The 15,000-nt window shown below is 39.7% G+C and overlaps 1 protein-coding gene and 1 pseudogene across 1 annotated transcript in view; both read left to right on the forward strand.

The window, feature by feature from the left end:
- The window catches only part of LOC137977806 (adhesion G protein-coupled receptor L4-like), a 211,498-nt gene that overhangs the window by 99,274 nt on the left and 97,224 nt on the right, over window positions 1-15,000 (forward strand). The gene's annotated exons all lie outside the window — the stretch shown is intronic.
- The window catches only part of LOC137975211 (uncharacterized), a 13,837-nt pseudogene continuing 978 nt past the window's right edge, over window positions 2,142-15,000 (forward strand).

Consider the following 15,000-nt stretch of genomic DNA (forward strand, 5'->3'; position numbering starts at 1 on the left):
TCATGTGGGTCAACGCTAAATCACGTTGCATGTAGGTACTTCGGATTCTGAATACCCTATCCCGCTGTTAATGATATTATTTGTTGCTCGTATAAATAGATGATATTCGTCGAGAATTATTGAGAGGGTATAGCATTACAAAATCCCTTGATTAACGCGGAAACATGTGATCTGTCAAAGTAGAAGTATGTTCCGCCCATATCATGATTTAAAGACTTGGGACGAAGTCGACAAACGCTATTGATACCGTAGTTCATTCCTTCGAAAAACAAAGCACCTATTGAGAATCCCTGAGAGAAGGAGACAGGTAGGTTTTTAGTAAAGGGTAGTATTATGGTAATGCAAAAAAATTCCATGAAAAAATTTTTGGTCCAATTTTTGATCTAACCAAAGGAAGAGAAAATGAATGAATCGCATCTCCTGGATCCGCGAGCGCTTGTAAAAGAATAGAAAAATCAAATTCAGTTTTCAAACAGGACTCTATTAAACTTGAACCTTCGTATCGACTTCATGACTATAGGCAACTTTCAGAACGAATCCGATGTTATTATTATGCAAATAAGTGGCGGGGTATTCAGCAGATAACCTATACTTTTTTCTATTTTCTACTTTTCTGTCTGCACTTTTAGTGGAACAAATTTTATTCTTACTGATTTTAGTCTTCAAAAATCATATTTTTGTGAAAGAGCAATCGTTGTGTTACTGTAATAAGATGACGTGGCCACTAACTGTGAAACTGCAGCTGACAACACAGGCCCTTCATGCACCTCGAACCACTGAAAGCCTGCTCGCAGACGGGGACATTAAGGGGTACCCAATACCGTAATACCGCAAGAAAATTTGGCAAATACCGAAATACCGTGTCGAAAATCGACGAAATGCCGATACCGCATTTAGATCCCTTTCTAACTGGTCACGCTTACTTAAAGTTGCATCCATGTAGCGCGTTTATTTATCGCAAGCACGTCTACATTTGTCCCTGTATTTTGGTTATTCTTGTAGTTCGACGGTGAGGTTATTCACGACTTGTTTGCTATTTTCCACGAAAGGAAAACTGCATTCGATCAACCTTCTGGTAGGTGAATGCAAAACAAAAAGCATGGAGTGAATTGTGAGGTCTTACAATGAATAAAAGTCCTCTTACTTTAAACCGGTTTCCTAGTTTTCCGTTATGTTTCAGTACAATAAACGATTATTGAAACGAATGACTCATCCAAATCGAGATCGTGCACCAAGGAGGAAGTTTGCTGAGCTTCCGACTTCCACCAAGGAGGAAGTTTGCTGAGCTTCGGACTTCCCCTTGAAGCATTGGCGCAGTTTCGTCAGCAGTTTCCTCAGTTTTCTCGTTACTACTACCTTAAGAACCTTGAGGATTTTCCAAGAATGACACGACAAAGGAACTGTAAAATCGTAAATTACGTAAATTCGTGTCAAAAATGTCTTATTTTTTTGTGAAACGTGAAAGGCCGATTTTATTTACGGTAAATTGTAAAAGGACCAATTTCAAGTTTTCCGTAAACACCCATTTACGCCCTTTATTGGCCACCCTCGACAAAGTCAGCGCAGGCAAAACCATTATGGACATTGTAAACCATTTTGAGCTTAATATTGAGTGTTATACGGGAAGTCGCCCCAACAGCTATAAACTCCCATATATTTTACCTTGCATGCGCTCGGCTAATACGAGTTTTCATAATTAAATGTGAGACTATTCTGAGACTTCAGAGGTTAATCTGTCTAGGGTCGTCAAGCTATCGTACACGCTGCATAACAAATGAAACAAACTTATCAAATCCTCTCTCGCAACTTCACAAGGCGTTTTTCGCCTTTCGCAACAGCGCATCGAAACTTATTCTTCTTCCGATACTGTTCGCTCCCATTGCCTTCTTCATAAAACTAGAAGCTCCAAAAAGCTTACACTGGGTTGCCTGTGGTACGCATTACACAAACAAAGAAGTCACTGAATTGTACGGTGGCTCATAAGTGCCATTCAAAAATTGCGATGTTTTTTATCAATTTAGCGTCTTTTTTAGCGACCTTTTTAGCGACTTTTTTAGCGACTTTTTTAACAACTTTTTTTAGCGACTTTTTTAGCGACTTTTTTAGCGATTTAGCGGGCTCAGGTTACTTCTTAATAGAGTATGGCGGACTTCGAATTGGAAATCAATGAGGTAAGTAACTCTTACGGTACTCTTAATATCTACTGGAATTCACTAAAATTTCATAAAGTAATGCAGATTTCAACTTAACGCGGTTTTCTGTTCATAGATTTGCGAGTTTCTCGAAAAGAGAGAGATTCCAGATAAAGTGATCGATCGATTCAGAGATGAGAAGGTAAGCAGTGACCCTAATTTTCAAGCACTGATGGTGATCACCATCCCGGTAGTTTTTCAGATGAATAACTATCCTTTCTTGTCTTCCCTATTGTTGTAGTTCACCGCTGTTTGAGCCACCTTTGCATGCGTCAAAATATGTTGCATAACGGAGATACAGTACAACCCCAGTAACTCGACCTCGAATAACTCGAACTCCCCCGCTAAATGGAAGTGAGTCTCAATTCCCTTGGATTTGACCCAACTTTCCAGCCATTCATACTCGGTTAACTCGAACTCGGATAACTCGAAAACCCCGCTAACTCGAACTAAATTTCGTTTTCCTTGATCAAAATTTACCCCGATAACTAGAATTTCTGGTTCTTTTAATTCGCAACGGATGCCCATTGAGATATCCCATTAACCTTTCTTATCGTGTGATCGAATTCTAACACTACAACAAAGACTGCAGCAATTGGATTTTAATTAGTGCAAAGAACAGATAACGTATTTGACAGTTATTTACCGATCATAAGTTTGATTTGCACTCTATTGTATAACCGAAGTGTTGAAAATTAATAAATTATTAATTGCTGGCGAGCCTTAGGGAGGCAGCAGCCCATTCTTGATACTAGCGAAAAAAAAACAAAATTTGTGGAATGTAAGATCGGAAGCATTCGCAGTCGATTGGGGTGTTATCATGTCTATAATCCGGGGTATTGATACCCGTGATGATGTCACGTGCACGTGGAAGGAATCTTACAACCTCAATCGAGTACTTTTCCACTGAGCCGTCATTGATCATCATTTAACCGTACCGTACATATTCAGTCTTTGAACCTCTTACATTTGACCACCGAGTCAAATTTTTCTTCAACGTCTTCAACCGTCAAGCGAAGAGAAAATCAGTTCTCGAGCTAGACCACGAGCAGTCGTGCTTCTTTCCTCAGAGCCACTAGCCTGCGAACGCAGACGTATTTCCGGCGGTCGTTAGCCACGCACTGACGGGTGAAATTATTATTTCATGCAAATTAGTGGTACAAACGACGGGTGTCACGTAATCGCGCGCTGTACTATGTCAAAGAAAAATATAAGAGACTGCACGCCAATAAACTTAAATTGTCGTTTGCTCAACTACGCTCAGCATTTCTCAAAAAGGTAACTCTTTTGCTGAAAAGGGGCCAGAAATTTCAGAATTAAATTTCAGTTTAAATTCCCAAAAATTAACTGACATGCCGTTGCTTTGAAATTATTCCTTTGCTTATAAAATAGTAACGCCTGCCACACAGGCTGAAGATATGCACACCTTTCATAGCTCTTTTATTACTTTCACGAACATTTCCGGATACCCGCTTGCTTAAAAAATTTGCAGCTGTTTTAAAAAAAATTTCAGTCACTGCTCCCAGTTTCCACGCCAGAACTCAATTTCACAGTGAAACTCCTAGTTATTAACCTGGAAAATTGGATATTTTAATCGACCATCGATAACTCGAAACCCCGCTAACTCGAACAGTTTTTCATTTCCCTTCAGAGCTCAAGTTACCGGGGTTCTACTGTATTAAAATAATCCAGTGGCGTAACCAGATTTTGAGGGAAGGGGGGGAATGTGTAGGATACTTTTCTTTAGGCCTAATTCGGCCTAAGGTTAGCTTTTATGAATGTTTAGTATACTTTCTGTGTAGGTAAAACAATGACCTGTGACCTGCGTTTTGTGCCTGCCGCCTGGGAGTCATATGTTGGAAATTCTAGTTAAAATGAATCAACCCCGGGAGGGGGGGGGGGGGGGTACTCGATGTATCCCTCGTTGGGGAGCTGCGGCGCGGCCCCTCATACCCTGACCCTGTTTAAGACAAATCATGCTGATTTTCCTACCCATTTTAAGACAGAATTCCGATTTTTGATACCCTGTTTAAGTGTCATTGTCTGAGAAAGTGTTCCAGGGGCCAAAAGTTGTGGTCAACGATTTGGCTGAAACTTGGCACAGAAGTTGGGTATAATGAGAAATTTCAAAAGCCACTTTGGCTCACTTCTCTGAGTTTTAGTTTTGGAGTTACAGAAGGGGTCTCATTTTTTGTCCTTTGAGCACCAAAAATCCAGCCTTCCATGGGGCATATTCAAAGTGTGATAAGACCCCACTCGTAAATTCTGCTGCCAAATGAATTTAACCATGAACTCTACTATAATAGAGCTTTCAGTTCATGCATGTAACTTTGTCCTCAAGGTATTGCACAGAGAGGAGCCTGGGGCTAGACTTTGGCCAAAATTGATAATAAAATTACAACCCAAAATAGCCATTTTTCAAAATTTCACTTTATTCACCTGCCTTCTTGCATAACTTCCAAACCTATACCACTGCTTACTTTAGTCACCCAGTTATCAAAATCAGTTGAGAAAAAATTGGCTTGTTATGGTTTGTTGAATTTTTGGAACAAACACTTCATGCCCCTCTAAGGCGATGCAAAATGGAATTTTGAGCCTAATTCAGGCCATAAACAAACCAAATTGTTGACAAGAAGCCCTTATTCTGTATTTGGTAAGTGAAAAGGAATTGTCAAAGCCAAATCAGTTTCGTTGTTTAGAAATAACGCCGATTCTTACCTTAAAATTAATCTAAAACGGGCCTCTGATTAGCGCAACAAACACAATTTAGCAAATCAAAGGTGATTTTATTCTTTGAAAACCTAGTAACCACCATAGAACACAAATGATGATGTTCTGATGTACATATAACAATCTTTTTACAAGATGCTTAAATTTTTCTTTGATTTATAGTCAGTCTCACGTCATATTTCCAAGCATGGAAACTCTCCATATTTTGTCAGGCCCATTTTTTATATTTCTACCAGACAAATTTTGCTTATCAGAAGGTTCGTTAACATGTAATCTTCGTCTGACCTTGTAATAGCCTGAATAGTTGTTTTAAATACCCATCAGAAAAGGAGCATGACCATACATACGTAGATTTAATACACAGACATATTCGATCTTCAGTGAGCAGTATCGAGGTTAACTGTGATTTTCCGAGTTCTTTAGAGCTGAAAAAATGAAACCATCCATCCACCGGTTAGGAGAGCTGGATAACAAAAAGCTTGTTTTGCTTTTATAAAGAAAATAACCCAAACAAACCCTTGCATTGAGATGATGCACTTGTTACTACATCAAGCTAGCTGGCCCGACAGCTGGCCCGCCATTTTGGACTTGAAGAGTGTGGGGACTGGACCGAGTTCCGGTCCAATCCTTCTCCCGTTTCGCGGGATTTTTTTCTGTTTTTCATCAGGTGTGTTCGAAATTCTAGAAAGTGGTCTGTTTCAGGATAATTTTCGATGGCACTTTATTCCTTTGAAGGGGTAAATGACCAGTGCAGTGTCACGTCATGGGCTGTGCAAGAAACAGGAAGGCTTCCTTTGTTGTCTTGCGATAGTGACATGACTGCATGATTAAAGCACAAGTAGAGGAGTTCAGATGTGTCCGGGGAAGAAGAGGAAGAACTGGTGATGCCAAAGCTACAGGTGCTTCAAAATATCAGTTAGGGATCATATACGCTCACAAATGACATTTATCGTGATCTAGGGAACTCTTGTGGCTGAAGAGAGATTTAGAGACGACGATATGTTATTTACGATATTGTCGTCTCAAATTGTTTGTTTATGGTGTATTGATTCGCATGTTACCGGTAATATCCTGGGTCCTTAGGAAGAGCACTAAGCATTCATCAGATTTGTCCAAAAAAAAAAAGTACGATAAGAATAACTTGAAGGCTGTTTTTTGTCTGCTCGAGCTGCTTGTTTACATTAAACTTGTCACGTGCACACGCTTATCATGGAATGCACAATTTAGTTACTGGTTGCCATTATTTACCTTTTTCGTCGAAGATCTTTGCAAACATGCTGCATCTAAGTTTTTCGACGAAATTGACATTTTTAGGGAGAAAATGTCACTAAAACGTTGTCGCAAAATCGACCGAATTAGTTGATATTATTGGATTTGCTTGGAATAATGCATAGGCAATGAACAGACGTACGTCGTACTTGAATGGGAACTGACTCTGAATCGTTCTGGAAGAGCACGGAAGATTTGTGTATATTTAGAAAAAAATGTTTCATTATTTAATTAAAAAATTGTTTAAAATAAATTTAACTATTCAATTAACAGAATAATGAAAAAATATACCTAAATAAGAGTGTTGTCTGCTTAAACTCTCTAAAATTTCCTAAAAAAGCTCATAAAATTTTTATTCTTTTTTGATAGCGAGGGCCTCTTTTGGTGAATAACCGCTGATAGTTGTATTGTAGATGACTCTGAAAACTGCTGATTTGTTATGCTTAGTGAACAGTACTCTAGACACTGTTGTAGCATGTAGGTGGACTGAGCCCTCTCTTGGTTGGTAGGAATACAGAAAAATATAAACGTTTTTTCAACGTTTCTGCCTATGAAATGTTGCTGTTCAGTATTCTCCTATATATACTGCTATTTAAGTTCTAGTATTTGTCAATTTTTTTCGAATATTCTTAAGATTTTCTAAAATTATTTTTCGTGTCTAAAATTCCTAAAACCATTCCTGCGGAATTATGTAGCTAAGCCTATTCTAAGTTGACTTGTCTTCGACAAAACAGGCAAATAAAGGAGACCGGTGGAATTGTGCATTGCCAAACGTGACAAGCTGAAAGTAAACAAACAGCTCGAGCAGACAAAAAACAGCCTTCAAGTTATTTAATATTATTGTTATTGTTATTTATATATTTATATATATGAAGATATTGCCGCGATGAGTTTGTTGAATGTTTAGTGCTCTTCGTAAGGACCCAGGAAATTAACATGGGAATCAATCAACTATGTGAACAAACAATTTGAGACAACATCGTATATTATTTATCATTGTCTTTTTTCAAGCAAAAGAGTCTCGTAAACTGCGATAAAAATCATTTGCGTTTACGATCCCTAACTGATATTTTGAAGCACCTGTAGCTTTGGCATCACCAGTTCTTCCTCTTCTTCCCCGGACACATCTGAACTCCTCTACTTGTGCTTTAATCATGCAGTCATGTCACTATCGCAAGACAACAAAGGAAGCCTTCCTGTTTCTTGCACAGCCCATGACGTGACACTGCACTGGTCATTTACCCCTTCAAAGGAATAAAGTGCCATCGAAAATTATCCTGAAACAGACCACTTTCTAGAATTTCGAACACACCTGATGAAAAACAGAAAAAAATCCCGCGAAACGGGAGAAGGATTGGACCGGAACTCGGTCCAGTCCCCACACTCTTCAAGTCCAAAATGGCGGGCCAGCTGTCGGGCCAGCTAGCTTGATGTAGTAACAAGTGCATCATCTCAATGCAAGGGTTTGTTTGGGTTATTTTCTTTATAAAAGCAAAACAAGCTTTTTGTTATCCAGCTCTCCTAACCGGTGGATGGATGGTTTCATTTTTTCAGCTCTAAAGAACTCGGAAAATCACAGTTCACCTCGATACTGCTCACTGAAGATCGAATATGTCTGTGTATTAAATCTACGTATGTATGGTCATGCTCCTTTGCTGATGGGTATTTAAAACAACTATTCAGGCTATTACAAGGTCAGACGAAGATTACATGTTAACGAACCTTCTGATAAGCAAAATTTGTCTGGTAGAAATATAAAAAATGGGCCTGACAAAATATGGAGAGTTTCCATGCTTGGAAATATGACGTGAGACTGACTATAAATCAAAGAAAAATTTAAGCATCTTGTAAAAAGATTGTTATATGTACATCAGAACATCATCATTTGTGTTCTATGGTGGTTACTAGGTTTTCAAAGAATAAAATCACCTTTGATTTGCTAAATTATGTGTTTGTTGCGCTAATCAGAGGCCCGTTTTAGATTAATTTTAAGGTAAGAATCGGCGTTATTTCTAAACAACGAAACTGATTTGGCTTTGACAATTCCTTTTCACTTACCAAATACAGAATAAGGGCTTCTTGTCAACAATTTGGTTTGTTTATGGCCTGAATTAGGCTCAAAATTCCATTTTGCATCGCCTTAGAGGGGCATGAAGTGTTTGTTCCAAAAATTCAATAAACCATAACAAGCCAATTTTTTCTCAACTGATTTTGATAACTGGGTGACTAAAGTAAACAGTGGTATAGGTTTGGAAGTTATGCAAGAAGGCAGGTGAATAAAGTGAAATTTTGAAAAATGGCTATTTTGGGTTGTAATTTTAGTATCAATTTTGGCCAAAGTCTAGCCCCAGGCTCCTCTCTGTGCAATACATTGAGGACAAAGTTACATGCATGAACTGAAAGCTCTATTATAGTAGAGTTTATAGTCAAATTCATTTGGCAGCACAATTTACCAGTGGGGTCTTATCACACTTTCAAAATGCCCCCTGGAAGGCTGGATTTTTGGTACTCAAAGGGCAAAAAATGAGACCCCTTCTGTAACTCCAAAACTAAAACTCAGAGAAGTAAGCCAAAGTGGCTTTTGAAATATCTCATTATACCCAACTTCTGTGCCAAGTTTCAGCCAAATCGGTTGACCACAACTTTTGGCCCCTGGAACACTTTCTCAGACAATGACACTTAAGACATTTAACCCAGTTTAAGACAAAAATTGATAAAGCGATACCCTGATTCAGACAAAAAATGATAAATTCGATACCCTGTTCAAGACAAAAATCCCGAAAAACATACCCTGGCTGGCTGCACGTCCCCATTAAGCACTTATAAGGGAGTACCCCCCCCCCCCCCCCTCCCAGGGAATCAACCAGCAAGAGGGAAATTATATTCCTTTTTCAGAAATTGATGTATTGATGATTATAATTTTAATGCAGTTTCTATTTCACATTATTTAGATGGATTATTCAGCAGTAAATGGTGCTTCAGATGAACAATAGACAGAGCTAGGACCACTGCGAAGAGGGGATCTGCTGTCCTTACGAAGATTTGTAAATGAAAAGTTGCGAGGTGAGAGTAGAGATGAGAAGAAAAGAAAGCTACTCGACCTCCTTAAAAAAAAGGTAAAACAAAAGAAAAAGAAAGTGGAAGAAACGGCCAGTACAGCGCCAGGGCCCTCTAACCAAATCAAGGATGGCCACCGAAAAGTTCAGTTTGGCTGGCTACACTATGACCAACAACAGAAAAGGTATATTGGAGTTCGCCTAGCAAAAGGAGGTGGGACTAGAACTGTGAGTGCAAAACGTAGCTCAGATGTCCATGATTTGATTGCTCTGGGTAAATCAATATTCTTTCCTGGTGGTATGAGCTTTTTTGGTAAAATTGAAGATATGACGTCAACACATGGAAACTTCAAGGGTGATGAGATATCCTTTGCAAACTTCACTTTGGCCAGATACATAAGTAGCCATGCCCTGACCACAGTTAGACTTTATCTGATGACAAGATCTTTGGACAAGGAAACTGAAGGGTGTGACACAGAGTTGCCAGAGGTTTTTGAAGTGGATAGGAAGCCACTCAAAGTTAATGCCAAGAAAGGAAGTCATGTTGATGCCAACCATGGTGGGCTGATGGGCACCTCTGCTGAACGCGAAACTATTAAAGGCCGGCAGGACAGGGAGTATCAAGAGTCCCTGGCAGCCGATCAAGCTAAAGAAAGAGAAAAGCTGGAAATCGAGGAGGCATCAAAGAGGCAACTGCATTTGCAAACTGCCCGTAGAAGAAGACTACCTCCTGAACCTGCAGTTAATGAAGCTAGTGCTGTTGTCTCGGTCCGTCATGTTACTTTGGGTATCCAAAGACGGCTTTTAAAGCAACCGATGAAATGGGTGCAGTATATGACTGGATTGGCTCTCTAAGTACCAAGCCAGAATCATTTGCTCTTTCAGGGTGCGGGCTGCCAGAACTGCTGCCATCATTATCAGTTATGGTGGGAGACAAATCCATTTTAAATATGCAGGAAACAACGGTTATGCCTCCCTATCCTGAAGATGGATTAAGCTTTCTTGGATTTGGAAATGAGGAAGATTTAAGCAACACCAATGTCACACTACCTGATTTGTGGTGTACTATGGATGACTTCAATTTCAGCGAGACCTTACAAACAGCCCTTATGAAAGGGGACTTTCACACGTGAGTGATCATGTTGTTAGCCTCAGAACTGAGAAAGCGATGTTTATTCAGTAGATGTGTATTATATATTTTTGAAGTACAATGTGCCTGTCAATTAGACAGTGTTACAACATAATTCGAATAAACCCACCACATAGTAGCTAGAATCTAGCAGCATTCCAGTTGGTGCATTACCATTTTTCTCTATTCTGCCTACCACTGTATTCAAATGGAATCACTGTGCACATCATAATAATATGCAGAGTTGGGCTGTTTGTGTCTGAGTCGAATTTTATGAAATGCAAATTTATGTTATCAGTTCCATATGTTTGTTTTATTAAGAGAAGGGTGGTTTCCTGGAAAGACTAAGAAATCTGTTAATTTTATGGAGACTAAAACCATAACCATTCCACCAATGCTAAAAAGTGTTGTTTCAAATGTGCAAGGATGTTCAGGTTAATGATCCATGGAATTTACATTTATGCTCACTAATCCTACAGCAAAAAGAATCCTGAGATCAGCCATGTTACTGAGGATAGCATTCCTAGTGTGGTGAACACTGGTGGTACTGAGGACAGCAGCCCCAGTCTAGCCAACAATAATGCTTCTGTGGTCAGCAGCCCTGGTCTAGCTTACAATACTGCTACTGAGGACAGCAGCCCTGGTCTTGCTTGCAATACTGCTACTGAGGACAGCAGCCCTGGTCTTGCTTGCAATACTGCTACTGAGGACAGCAGCCCTGGTCTTGCAGACAGTAATGCTACTCAGGGCAGCAGCCCCAGTCTAGCCAACAATAATACTACTCAGGACAGCAATCCAAGCAGGTAAGTTCCTCGATCTGACTTTGACACAGAAAAGACATGAGTATATCAAGAAGTCATCATTTCAAATGCATTACCATTTAGGTTAGTTGGTCTTTTTTGCATTAGGCAGCAGGTTCAACAGTAGTTACGAGAACACATAAAATTTAGTAGTGTTATAACTGATAATGCTTAAAGGAGGATCAAAAATGGTTGCCAATAGTTGAGTACCGACCCTTCCTAGACAAATTGTCAACAGATTTATTATTAAAGAAATTCATCATTAAATAATTAATTAATTAAATTCACTAATTCAAGGCAAGTACAATGTGGGAGGCGTGGCGGCCTCATGGTTACTGCTTTTGACTTTGGAGCAAGGGCGAGTTACACTTGACTCTCACAGTGCCTTGCTCCACTGAGGTGTGTAAATGGGTACTGGCAAATTTAATGCTGGGGGTAGCCCTGCGATGGACTAGCATCCCCATCCAGGAGGAAGTAGAAATACTCCTATAGTCTCTTGATGCTACTGAAACCGGGATAAGCTCCAGCGGGACGAGCCACTTGGCTTGTATGCATACTTTACCTACCTTACATAGAGGTCTTAAACTGTTATCAAACAGCATAACAAAACCATTTCATATCACTTTTGTTGTTGTAGGACCACGCAAGGGGGTACCAGACACAGTCAGACCAACCGTGTAAGTTTTTTTTTTTTCTCTTTTTTTTTTTCATTATTCTAAATGTATCCCCACAGATGATCATGATGTTCCCTTTAAGCCCCATTTTTTTCTGTGTACCTTCTGTGCGGAACATACACCCAGTTTTCTGCCATAGATTGTAACCCTATGGCAAACCTCTTCAGTGTAACAGATATAAATACACCAAGGCAGTATTACACAGGGAAAAGATAGTAAAAGAACTTCAAAGGTGGGCTAGCCTTAGATTTGGTCTTCTTGGTGAGGTTGAGGGGATATTAATTCCCATTAATGACATTAATTACTTCTTATATCCTGACAGCACCGCTTTTTATATGTTTTGGTGGGTTCCAAATGCCTTTCAAATTCAATACCAAAGTGAGGATATCAGGTAATAATAGAAGGAGGTGTAGAAATCTCCTGCCCTTTGGAGATTTTCTGTTAATAATTATTATTATTATTTTTACTTATTTTTATCTTAAGGGCTTTCAGTTTCGGCAAATTTATTTGTCACAATTGTTGAGTGGTACATCTGAGACGGAAACCCTGGTAGGAAAATATGATTGTGTAATTATTATTGAAGTGACTTTATACTTCACCTGTTTTTGTCTAATAGGCACTGACTATTACACTTTGTTTCACGGGTTTAGTAGAACCAGTGTATAATGCCATATTTAGTTGTTATGTCCCCCGGATATACCATATATGTTAAATAACGCCGAGGAACCCCCTGGCTAATCAGTATCTTCACTGATTGCTCTGTTGCCAGGAGGGTTGTCGTGATGGTGCAGTGGTTAGCACACCCGACTTGTAACCAGGGGGACGCGGCTCACGGCAGATATGTTTTTCATTCAAAAGGATCACTCAGTAGTAGTTCATTGCTACTGGCTAGTGAGTACATCGTTGGATTCCCAGCCTTCTGCACACACACCAAAAAAGCAAATATATATATGTAGTAAATTTCTTGAGGCATAAATGTTTGTAATCGGTTTAAATCAAGTCCCCCTTTCCCTGGACCGCACAGTCAACTTCGTATTTTCTTCTCAAGTGAGCACATAGTACAGTCTTCAGTCTATGATGAGGGCATTTTTTTTCTTCCACAGGAAAATGTCACGCCTACAAATGCCAGCCACTTTTCAGAAGGTGAGAATATAATCAAGAAACTTACCAAGATATGTTGGTCAAAACCGGCATTTAAGATGGAATTTGAGCACAAATCATTAACACATGTTGTCACATGTGCACCGAGCGTAGTAGCTATTAACGTGCCTTATTAGCATGTACCACGACTCAGACAGTTTCGCTCTTTCAGTTTTCCTCTCAATGGATTAACGAATGCATTCTCTTGGCTATCAATTTAAACGCTTGAAGATAATGCCACTTTTTGAACGGCTTTTTCACATTTTTGCTTTCATTCTGACATTGTCCTGCTCTCGTCTTACAGATTTTGGCAAAAAGAGTGTACAGGTCCACCGTACAAGACCGAAGGACGACCTTATACAGTTATTCTCGTGTCCAGAGATAACACGTCAAGTACTAAATGTGAGAGTTATTGATGACCATGGTCGTTTGGAGGAGGGAGAAGGCCCCGGCGTACTGAGAGATGTATTATCTTCTTTTTGGCAACACATATTTGCTTCCCTGACCTTTGGGGTACGTTGAAAAGGTACCTTCCATTCGACATGATCATCAAAAACATGAATGGGAAGCAATTGGGCGTGTGTTGCTGTATGGTTTAAAAGAAACAGGTTATGTACCCGTATGCCTATCTCCAGTATTCCTGGCATCCTGCCTACACGGCGAGGAGACGACTACAGAGGCAGACCTTCTTCTGTCATTTAAAAAACATACATCACTCCTGACGAAAGAGAAGTGTTGGAAAGAGTGTTGTCGGAAGACTTTCAAGCTGATGACGAAGATCTCACTGAGTTTCTGTCAAGTTACAAGTGCTATCGAAAACCTAAGCCGCAAAATATCAAAAGTCTATTTTCTGAGCTTGCGCACCAAGAAATCATTCAAAAGCCAAGGTACATCGCCAACTGCTGGGCCCCTGTGCTAGGAGCTCTGAAAGAACATGGCGACTTTGCTAACGTAGAGAGTCTTAGGCAATTGTTCTTGGATAACAAGCCAACTGCCAAGAAAGTTATCAAAGCTCTAGATGCCAAGCCAACTTCAGATGCAGAAAAAGAATCTTTGAGCTTTCTAAAAAAGTTCATTAAATCCCTTGATGCAGTGTCCCTTAAGACCTTTCTGAAGTTTGTAACTGGCTCTGACGTGATGGTACTGCAAACAATTTCCGTGTCATTCAACTCAGTCGAAGGTATAGAGAAAAGGCATCGTGGACTTTCAATATTGTTTAAAACTGTGGACAATGGAATGGTAACATAAAGTGGTGAGAACTGTCAGGCTTTATATTTACGCCTGTGCGGCTTAGGCACTGAACGAGGTCAAAGAGACGTTCTTGGTGAGGTGTGAAGTTTGTGTTCATTTTCTTTGTTACTTCTTCGTCCATGATGTTTTAAAATGCAATTCCTGTCATGAAATATATATGCTTAATACTCGGTCGTACAATGCGAAAAGTAAACCTGACCTGTGCCTATCATCGGGACGAAAGGCATCTACCTTTCATGCATTGTGTACCTGATTCTGTCCAATTAAATTTACTTACCATTCTACGTGGTCATAGTAATTTGGTGTTCCATAATCCTTAAGGCCCCGTCCTCACGTTTCCGGAGATTTTTGTATCCGCAAATTTTTTTATGCGGATACAAAAATATCTGCGTCCACACATAGCGTATACGAATCGTATACGACCGTCCACACGTATCCGATTCGTATCCTGACATCTCAAAGGATTAGTGAACAGAGCATGCGCATTACAAAGAAAGCTGAGCCTGCGATAATTTTGGCGCCAAATTCGCGGCCTTCTTGTTTGTTTACTTGAGGTTTTAACACGTGTGAATTTGAAGAGCGAAAAAAATTCCTGTTAAAAAACACCATAAAAAATGTCTCAATTAAGAGAAAACAGTAGTCCTAGTAGCATTGAACACACAACGTTTCTGCTCGCTGCCATTTTGGAAAATCTCGCGCAGAAAAAGACTGGTTCTGATACTGTGACGTCAGCGTATACAAAAATATATGGATACGAGC

The sequence above is a fragment of the Montipora foliosa genome, chromosome 11 (assembly GCF_036669935.1).
Source record: "Montipora foliosa isolate CH-2021 chromosome 11, ASM3666993v2, whole genome shotgun sequence".
In the NCBI taxonomy this organism is placed as follows: Eukaryota; Metazoa; Cnidaria; class Anthozoa; order Scleractinia; family Acroporidae; genus Montipora; species Montipora foliosa.